The following is a 10,719-nucleotide window of genomic DNA, read 5'->3' as shown; positions in this document are numbered from 1 at the left end:
AATCAATCAACTGATTTTTAAATATTTTTCCTCAATTACTAAATAAATTGCTAAAATTTATTGAACCTCAGATGTATCAAAAGCCTGAGCTTCCTCGACCTCTCTAAACCATAGTCCTTCCAAAGGTCTTAAAATGATCTGCTTTTGAAATATTGGATCTTCTTTTCTATTATGCACTGCTCATAGACAGAAACCTGTGAATAACTATACTGGTTTCTTAGTTGATGGTTTGAAAAAAAAAATTGTGTTTGGTGCTCATAACCTCCTAAATTTAATTTTCCAATTGTCTAATCCCAGGACCAGCTCAAGTGTTCCTAGACCCCTCCACCTTTTCTGCAGTGTTCCCAAGACCCGGGCAGAATTTTCCCAGCCTGTTGGAGGCAGAGTTTGGGGGCAAGCAGATCTGCAAAAGTCACGGAAAAGGTTGGGATGTTACGTGATCCTGCCCTCTTTCAGCTGGACCTGCATTGGCCTGTGAATCCGGCAGGAACCCCTGTGGGACTGTTGGGAAGACAATTGAGGTAGTTTAAAAAGACAATTAAGTATCTTTTTAAGCCCACAATGCCTGCTTGCCAACAACACACGGTCACATGCTGTGCATGCAACTCACCAGGCTGGAGGAGACAAATGTACAGTGGGAAGTTATTGCAAAGTGAAACTGAGTTGTATAAAGGGTGAAACCAGCAAGCCTGTTGTCAGCCACAGTGAAAGGCTAGTGGTGACAGGAGCAGTTCTTTCAGCCTAAAATCACTGATTTCGTTGGGGACAGCAACTTATTGCAAGTACATTGGAGGTTTTTAAGGGTCATCTCACCTGTGAGACTTCCCAGTGACACGGATTTCACAAATTCTGAAGTTGGTTGGTGCTCTGAGAAGGAGATGCAGCTTTCTCCTGCTCAACAGTCTCAGCAACAGGGGCAGCAACTTCAGCAGCAGCTGCTGGCTTTTCCACAGCAGGGATGGAAAGGAGGTGATACCCTCAGCACAGGGTCTTCAGGCCAAGGGTTAGCTTCCTTGACCTCTGTGAATAGCAGTGCCACTGAAGGCTGCAGCTCTCGCAGCAGGTAGTTGCAGACCACTGCAGCTTCTTCAAGGAAGACCTCTGTGCAAGAGGAGCAGGTGGCCAGCCATTGACCATGGCTGTCAAGGTGACCAGAGCCTTCAATTTCTTTGCATTCATGTCTTTCCAGGCCTCAGTTGCTTACAGATCTAGAGCCTCGCAATCTGCAGCCTACAGCTGTATCAGCCAGGTCACCAATGCATTGTTCAGCAGGGCTTCCATTAAATTTGAGATAGATGAGGCCAGTTGAATCCAGAGGGCTATCGGCTTTGCTCCCTTCTCAGGATTTCCACAGGTCCTGAGGGTTGTAGACTGTTCCCATGTGGCAGTCAAGGCACCATCAGAACAACCAGGCATATTTGTTAATTGGAAGGGATTTCACTCATTTAACATACGTACTGGTATGGGACCACTGCAAGAGGATACTGCAGTGTGTGCTAAGTATCCAGGGAGCTGCCATGATACACTCATCCTTTGGCAGTCTCAGGTTCTCTCTCTGTTCAACCCTTCTCTCCATCAGACAGCCTCAGGGATTGCCTCCCGAGGGACAAATGGCACTCACTCAAGACCTGACTGACAACTCCGGTAAGCAACCCCATCACAGAGGCACAGGTGAGGTACAACCAGAACTATTTTACCACTAGGGCTTTCTTAAAATGAAGTTCTGTTACTTTGACCAATCTGGAGGTTCCCTTCAATATGTCCAATCAAGGGTTTTCCAGATTGAAGTGTTGTGCTCTGTCTTGTACAACATAACAGACTGCAAAGCCTATGATGCCCTCATCCAGGTATGTTTCGCCTGAGGTCTGCTTGCAGCATTAAATTGCTCCCATGACAACCCCTGTGCAACTCTCCCCACCAGCAACTCCCCTCCAAAGACAGCTTTACCTCCTCATCAAGGTGGCTCATGCCATTCACTGGCATTTTTATTGATCAGTGTCAATGGTGAATCCAACAAATAGATGCCATGACAAAATGCAGTTCTTGAAAATTCATTCCTTCATTCAAATAAAGATGATCAATGTCAACTAGCAATGCAATAAACACCCAAGTGATTCCCTTTTTGCAACCAAGACCTTTTCCTCCTATGTTTTCTTTTACCTTTTGCAGTGTTGTTAGCCTTGTGGTTTCAACAGATTGGAGGCAGCCTGCTTGGTCCCCTGGGTGATACATGAGATGCTTGTGGATGTCTCTGGGTTTTAGAGCCTGGCCAAAGGTTGCCCCACCTGCATCTGTGCAGGGGCAGACTCCGTAATTGGGCAGGATGCAGCATGTAGGGCTCTGTCATGGAGTGGGGGCAAGGGAATGAAATAGGGGGGTGCCTTGTGTAGAGCCCCTGCTGTCATTAGCCCTTTATTCATCTTATCTCCCAGAGCCACCTTATTTCCCTGCTAACTATGTGTGAGAGAATACTTGGCTGCATTTGAGTTTAGTGTTCAACTACTAAGTGTTAGTGACAGGAAGGCGTTTAATTTAAATAGCCCTGATTTCTTCTCTCTCCACCAGTCTGTGAACAGATAGATGTTTTGATTTTGATTTCCCCCTTTCTAAGTAGTGATATATTTTCCCAAACTCCCAGTTGGTGTGATCCAATTTCTGTTAACAACATCACAGCAAACTCAAGATAGGGTAAACTCGGGGGAAGTTTATTCACACACTCAAACATGAGCAGAGGGGTCGCAATGTAGCCTCCTTTTTCATTCAAACACTAAAAGTAATGGGAGGGGGAATAGAGAAAGAAAGGGGTTTACAAGGCAAAAACCACAGAATAAAGAATTATTGTTTCAGGTAAGTCCAGAATCCAAGACTAATGTTGTATTCTTTCACAGAGCCGGCAGGTTGAAAACTTATGCTGGATAATTGACTTTTCCAGTCAAGATGACTTCCACAATGGGATGAGCATGTAGCGATAAATTAATTTTGTAGGTGCTGGTACAGAAGTTTGAGTAGAAACAGTGTGGATGGGGCCAGGCAGTTCAACCTGGAGCTCTGGTTCTGAGCTGATGCTTGCTAGATGGAAGATGGTAGTCCGAGCTTTGCAGCTCCACAAGGCGATGTTACAGGTTCCAGTAGCTTGGGGTGTTGGGGGTGTCATGTGACTCCCACCTCTCCACTTTGGCATTTTCAGTCTGGCTTCTTGAAATGGTAATGTTTCAACCATTAAAATTTTCAAAAGAGGTTTCCGCGTCCTTTGCCCTATAAGACTGGTAATCTCCATTGGCCAGGCCTGGCCTTAGAAATGTAAATAGCCTTTGTACAATTTCCTTGGATTTGATCTCTGCAGTCATGGGTCATTAGCGTCTCTTTAGAGATAATGAGGTGTCAGCTTCTCTGAATGCTAGAATGTTCCTTTTGTTTGAGTCATGGCCAACCATGGCATCAGGAATTTTAAAACCTTTGTCCAGTTTTTAAGATTTTATGAATTAGCCATGATGATATATATAAAATATAGCTTGAGGTCTTAGCCCCAAATGCAAGGCAATTCTCTGATGAATGCTGTGCAAAGTTGCAGCCATAGCAGGCCAGAATGCACTCGATGGCCTACTGCATTTGATTCTTCATGAGGTTGGACATTCTTTCAATGGAGGTGGCCATCAGTGCCAATGACCGAGACATGCTACAGATGGACTCCTCCATTTTCTGTGCAAGGGTGTGTGCACTCCTTCAGGAAATCCTGACATATATGTACACACATTTCTTGTTGCTGCTCCACAAGCACTCTTGGTATATGACCCCCAAGGTTCAGCATCTGTGACCAGCTGAGCAGACCTTGAAGTGTCTTGCACCCTCCAATGGGGACTCTACGCTGCTTTCCTTGTCTCCAATACCTGCTCATATGCGATGTGCTGCTTACCATTTGCCACCCTATCTGAGACACTGGACAAACTGAGTTCTGTGTACCTGTGTGCAGGAGTTATATGATACATCTTCATAATTCTGGACCTCCTTTGAGGACTCCATGGATTCATCCCTGTTAAGAAGGGATTAAAGTCTATAATGTTATTGGAAATTATTTTTAAATTGGTCTTGTAGTAGCATTTGTCTATGTGTGCGTCTGTGTGTGTGGCTTAATTGGATTCAAGCCAGCTAGTCTGGGTGCTTTGATGTATAGTTTATTTGAGATGTTAATTAGATAAATGTAAATTAATTAAAAGGTAAAGTGCAACTTGTATTTTTAAATAAACCTTTCAAAAGAATGGGTGAAATCTTGCACCTAGCTGGGAGACGCCAAGCAATGTGTTTATATTACTAATAAAATTGGTGGAATGAAAGGATTATTATTAGGATTGGTAAAATTAAAAGACCTAGTAATACAATGAAAAATTTACATTCAAAGGGGAGGCTAGGTATAAACAGAAAGGAGCTTTGTGTGTGCAGGTCAGAGGCATGTAAGATATAACCAGCCTGTAAGCCAACAACTGTGTTTGCAAATTGAAAGGAACCTCATTTTGATGTCGTACAGTCAAATGCACTTTGCCTGGTGTCTGTTTAAAGTCAATGGGTTATTGTTGCCTTGGTGAAGATTTACCTGGGAGTGATTAATTTGGGAATTTGTTTAAAAGTTATTATGGTAGTAATTTGTAGACGTGTATGTGTTTAAATTTGTTGTTAAATTAATAAATGTTTAATTTAGTTTTATGTAAAAAAAAAAACCTCTTGAGGCTTGGTGGTTTTATTCCTGAATTCAGAGCTGCATCTCAAACATACCAATTGAAAATATAGGCTATGACAGTTGTTCAGGTTTCCCTTTGGGAGCTAAACAACTCAGCCTTTACCAACTGCCGTGTCATAACATCCCTCATCTGCATTGGTTCCAGCAATGCACCTGCAGGAGATGAAAGATATGTTAGTGGTGAATACAAGTAAAATAGGGTCACAGATTAGCATAGTTCAGATCATGACATTTCATGTATTGGTGGCACAGATTGGACATGAGTTCTGGTTAAACGCCAAGTGGTAATGTGATATCAATGTTGTCACCAGGTCTCTTGGCCACTCTCATTGGCAATAGCCCGTACAGGTGCCACCCTGTCGATCTCCAGTCTTTCCCCCTCCATTGTGGTCAGATTGGCCGTGGCTGTAGTTCCAACCTTGGTTCTCTGTGTGTGTCTCTCTCTCTTGAGTTGTGGTTTCTCTTCTCCCACAGTGAGAAAAGGCGGAGAGTTAGGAGTGTGAGGAATGAACTGATTGCTGAGGATGGAGGGTAGATTTGAGGAATGGGAGTGAAAGGGCAAGGATTGTGGAATAATTTTGGTACTGCCTGCTGAAGTGCAGATTTGAGGAGGCTTGAATGAAAGGAATGTGTGTGACAGCAAGATGTGTCAGTCTGAGGACTGTTGTACAAGTGAATGCTAAGGCAATGAGAGAGTGATGGCTGCAAGCTGAGTTGCAGGGCACTCATCTTGTCATACCTATTCCAGGTGATTGCCAATGCTGATTGTAGTCCTCTTCTTGCAAAACCTCGATTCATAGTGAATAATGCCATGAGAAATCTGGTTGTATATCCTTTTAAAACACCATTTATTTGCATATATGCAAAAAATACCATAGCATTGCTTTCAATCTCTTAGAATTTCTATGCATATTGGGATTTGAATGGTGAATGCATAAGCCGTTGGGCAAAATATTATAAATAAATTATAAATAATAGTGCATTTAATGTTAGTAAGGATCTCAGCTTTTCAAAGGCATAATCAAACAAAAATGCATGCTATTTCATAAATTCCTTTCCTGATTTTAACGTTTCTAAAGTAGCACTTTTATACTTGAAGGTTCGATCACACTGCAAATGGATTTTGTACTCCCCTCAGCCTTTATAGATCCTCTTTTGATCTCTTGTTTGTTTAACTGTGAGATGGGAAACTTTTGTGGCAATTTTTCATTTTCTCTAATGGATTCATCAGATTTAACTTAGCTCAGTTAATAGCATATTTGTGAGCTTAAACTCATAATCTAGGCTGGCACTCCAGTGTAGTACTGAGGGAGTACTGCACTGTCGGAGGTGCCATCTTTTAGTTAAGACATTAAACCAAGATCTTGACTGCCCTCTCAGGTGGATGTAAAAGAACCCAAGGTACTATTTTGATGAAGAGCAGGGGAGTTATCCCTGGTAACCCCCCTCAGTCAGACAAACAGAAAGATTATCCGGTTATTATTACTTTGCTGTTTGTGGGAGCTTCTTGTGTGCAAAGTTGGCTGCCATGCTTCCTGCATTACAGTGGTGACTATACTTCAGTAGCACCTCATTAGCTGGAAAATGGTTTGGAACATCCTGAGGTCATGAATTGCATGATCTAAATGCAAATCTTTCCTTCTTCACACTATGATTTGACAGAGTGTGGTGCTATATCAGTAGAATCATTATTTAGTGTTAGTCATGGTTTTTGCATGTGTACCTTGTGAAAGTAGTTCCAAGTTCCATATTATTCAAATGAAAGTGAAATACTGTGGATGCTGAAAATCTGAAATAAAAACAGAAAATCCTGGTCTCAGCAAGTCAAGCAGCACTGGCAGAGAGAGACTCAAACTTAATGTTACAGGTCGATGAATTTCTTCAGAATGTTAGCTGTTTCTCTCTCCATTGATGCTGCCTGACCTAAGTATTTCCAGCATTTTCTGTTTAGACTATTCAGGCCAGTTTGCTTTTTTTCCCTCTGCTGCTCACTACTCTTATATCTGACAAGGAACAAGATCACAACACTTTGTTGAAATCTGTGTTTCAGCATTGTTGAGACTCTGGATGTTATTTGTCACTTATCACAATTGATTCCATGGATATACTTATTATTGGGTGACACCTGTCTTTTTTGTTGGTGGATACAATTACTTTGCAGCAGTAGAAATGCTGTTGGTTCTGTTTAAACCTATTCCCCAAACATTACGTGATTACTGTCTGAGTTGACATTAAATCCTGTATTCATTTGAGAAATATCTCACTTCCTCTACTACCAGTGCACAGTGATAGCAGCAGTGTGTACCAGATAGAAGATGCACTGCAGCAACTTGCCAAGAATTCTTTGTCAGCATCTTCTAAGTCTGCGACCTCTACCATCTAGAAGGAAAAGGGCAGCAGGTGCATGGGAACACCACCACCTGCAGGTCCCCCTTCAAGTCACACACCATCCTGACTTGGAATTATATCGTCATTCCTTCACTGCCACTTGGTCAAAATCCTGCAAGTCCCTCCCTAACACCACTGAGGGTGTACCTACATCACATGATCTGCAGTAGTTCAAGAAGGTAGCTCACCACCATCTTCTCAAGGTGAATTGGGGATGGGCCATAAATGTTGGCCTTGCCAACTCATGAACTCATCTCGTGAATGAATAAAATAAAAATCCATATGGTGTTCATGTATTTAGGAAAACTGCCACCTTTTTAATAGCTTGATTTAACTCTTCCACTTTTCTGTTCAAGGGATGCTTTTTTCACTTTTAGTTTGGTTTCACACTAACCGTTCTGAAATACATTTCCTGGTTCTACTGCTATTATTTATTTTTTGTGAGGTTAAACAGTGAATGTCATAAAAATACTGTGTGGGGAGAATTTTCACGTTGGCGTGTGGGGGTGGACCCTGCACGCCGATGCATAAAAAGACACGTGATGACATCAGGCATGCATCTCAACGTCACCGCGCGTCATTCCAATCTTTTGTTCGGTAGGCACGCACCGGAGGTGACTGTGCCCACCAAACTGTCAAACGCCTGTTATGGCCATTAATACACCAATTTAGGTAATTGACAGGGCTGCCCATCCAACCTTAAGGTTGGCAGGCAGGCGAAAAGGCCAAGCGGCCTTCGTGTTTTTCAGGAAACCTCACCCACGGGCGGGATGAGGTTTCCGGAAGGTTTTATTAAATAAATAAAAAAATTTCACATATTTCATAAACATGGCCCAGCTCATGTGACACTGTGTCACATGAGGGGACATGTTTAAATAATTTTAATCAGTCTTTATTTCAAACTTTCAATTTGAACTTAATCTCCCTGAGGCAGCTCCGTGCCTCAGGGAGATTTCTGCACTCCTTGAGCGCAGGCCCTAACTTTCCTTCCTCCGCCCGCCCGCACAGGTAGCACTGAGCACTACAGGGCACACGTCATGCTGGGTGGGCCTTAATTAGCCCGCCCATGTAAAATGGCGGCGCGCAGCCGATTGCGGATGGTGATTGGCCCCACGCCTGCTCCCGCCCAGCAGGCAGAAGATTCTGCCCAATATAGAAGTTACAACACAGGCCATTCACCTCAATCATTTCATGTGATGTTTCCTTGCACCAAGCACAATGTACTAATCACAGTAGCCCATTCCTTTGCCATATCTCCTAATCCTCTATTCCTATATCCACCTATCTAATCTAATCTTGAACATTGACATTGCTTCTGCCTCAACCACTTATCCTGGTAAGAGAACTCCACAGCTGAGCTATTCAATTAGGAGTGGTGCAGGGCTCACCTATTCACTGGCTTAACCAGTCCAACCATCAGGAGAACCATTGTTCTGTTTTGCATAATTGAGCGATTTGAGAAATGTACATTCCTGGTTACATGCAGAGCAGAAGTGATTTGGGAGAAAAAGGATTACTAAAGAAAACAATTTTCTATTTTCAGAAAGTATAAAGGAGCACATAAACAGTTTTTAATAGTTTTAAACAGTATAGTGGCAGTGAGGGACATAAAGGGATTAAGTTGCCAAATGTAGTTGCAGGACTGGATACCAACTGGAGCATGATACCAAGACCACTCTTGCCCTCATCCTAGTGGCTGGTCAAGGAGTGCAATGGCAGTGAAATGTTTTTCATATTTATGAAAATATATTTCAGTCCTGTATTGTTCAGAAGAATTTGTTTGCCCTCTTCCCAATCCCTCTTCAACCCCACTCCCTCCTCCTAACCCACCCCTCCCTACTCCTAACTCCAGCAAAGAACACACCACGGTACTGTACTGAGGGCTCTCTGTTCCAGCACTACCGAGACTCAACAAACTATTTGTCAGTAGTCACTATTGATTCCTTAGGTATTATCTATTATCAGGAAACATCTGTTGTGGTAGTTGGTGGATATAATTACCTTGCAGCAGTAGAAATGGTATGTAAGTGATGTGCAGGAAGAAAATAAAGTAAAATGCCAACTAGTATGCTATCTCTTGAGATCAATTCTCAAGTTCAATCATTTGCATATACCTGCCATTCTATACCGTGCTCATAATTCGTTGTCCTTTTCCACCATGAAAATAGTAAAGTTTAGGTGGAAACTTGGAATTAAAATAGCCAAATAATATGACTGCTCAAATCTATGCTAATATAACTTAAGACTCTTGTTATTAATACAGTGTGCAAGCATCTGACAATAAATGACACGTGTTGATTAAAAAAGAAGGGGGCTTGATGAACAAACTTGTCATTGCCATACCTGCACCTTGCTTCTCATTCAAGCCTGACCATTTCTCATGAGATTTGGAACCTTCATATAGCCCTCCTGCCTCCTCCAAGAATTGAATCACTTTATTTTTGGCTTGGTACAATTTGAATTATATGAACCAGAAAAGACCATAAATGTGCCATTTAGAGTATATGACCAGTTTTGCATTTCTATGCATCCAAAATAACTTTGTATCAATCTAAAACCGTTAGTGTAATTTCCCTTACTGAAAGTGACTAGTTCAAGACTATCTGCAAGAAGTGGTCCCCCAGTAGTGAGTTTTGCAGTTGGAAGAATTTATCAACTTTGCAGACACTCCCTTGGTCTTGGGTTTTAGATACTGTAATTATCAGTGTAACTACTAGGCAAATTGGGTGGTCACCTAGAGTGCAAAAGTTTGGTGGGGGGGGGGGCAGCAAAAAACTAAATGAACTATACATGAAACTACATAATTAAACAAACAGGCTTCAGCAGGGAGAATGACAGGTCTAGATCTACTGATACACATCCACATATACTGATATACAGATTTCCACGTATTTACATTGCAGCCTTGCCCAAAATTTCATATTATAATCTTCATTCTGTTTAGGTGATAGTTCTGCAAATTTTACATCTACATGACTGTTCCAAAACTGTGAACCAATAAATAATATCAATGTAGTTTAACCTAGCCCGATCGTAATGAATATTGATCGTGTAAATTGCACATAAAATCATCCAATAACTGTTGGAGGAACACACAGGTCAGGATTTTCAGCTCGGCATGAGGACGCGTGTCTGACATGCACGAGCGTGAAATAGTGCGTGATGACATCGGGCGAGTATCCGGACGACATCGTGCAAACGCGTGGTATTTCGGTTGGCAAGCGCACACAAGAGTCGGCAGCGCACTCACTGACAATTAAAAGAACTATTAAGCCCCTTAATCAGTTAATTAAGTTGAATTTTTCGCGGCCTGTCCAACCTTACGGTTGGCAGATGCGTGAATAGCCCAGGCAGCCATTGCTTTTTTTGCGAAATCTCATCCATGGGTGGGATGAGGTTTCGGTGACTAAAAAAACAATAAAAATTTTTATAACTCATATTTCACATGTCTCTGTTCATGTGACAGAGACACATGTGAGGACATGATTTCCTTATTTTTAAAACTCTTATTTCTTACATTGAAAACCTTCAACTGCCTGAGGCAGTTCTGTGTCTTCAGGGAGCTTTTGCTGAGTGCACCCCCTGCGCATGTGCACACT

The sequence above is a fragment of the Cetorhinus maximus genome, chromosome 12, assembly GCF_964194155.1.
Source record: "Cetorhinus maximus chromosome 12, sCetMax3.hap1.1, whole genome shotgun sequence".
NCBI lineage: Eukaryota > Metazoa > Chordata > Chondrichthyes > Lamniformes > Cetorhinidae > Cetorhinus > Cetorhinus maximus.
The sequence above is the reverse complement of the archived record's forward strand: the minus strand, read 5'-3'. Positions refer to the sequence as shown.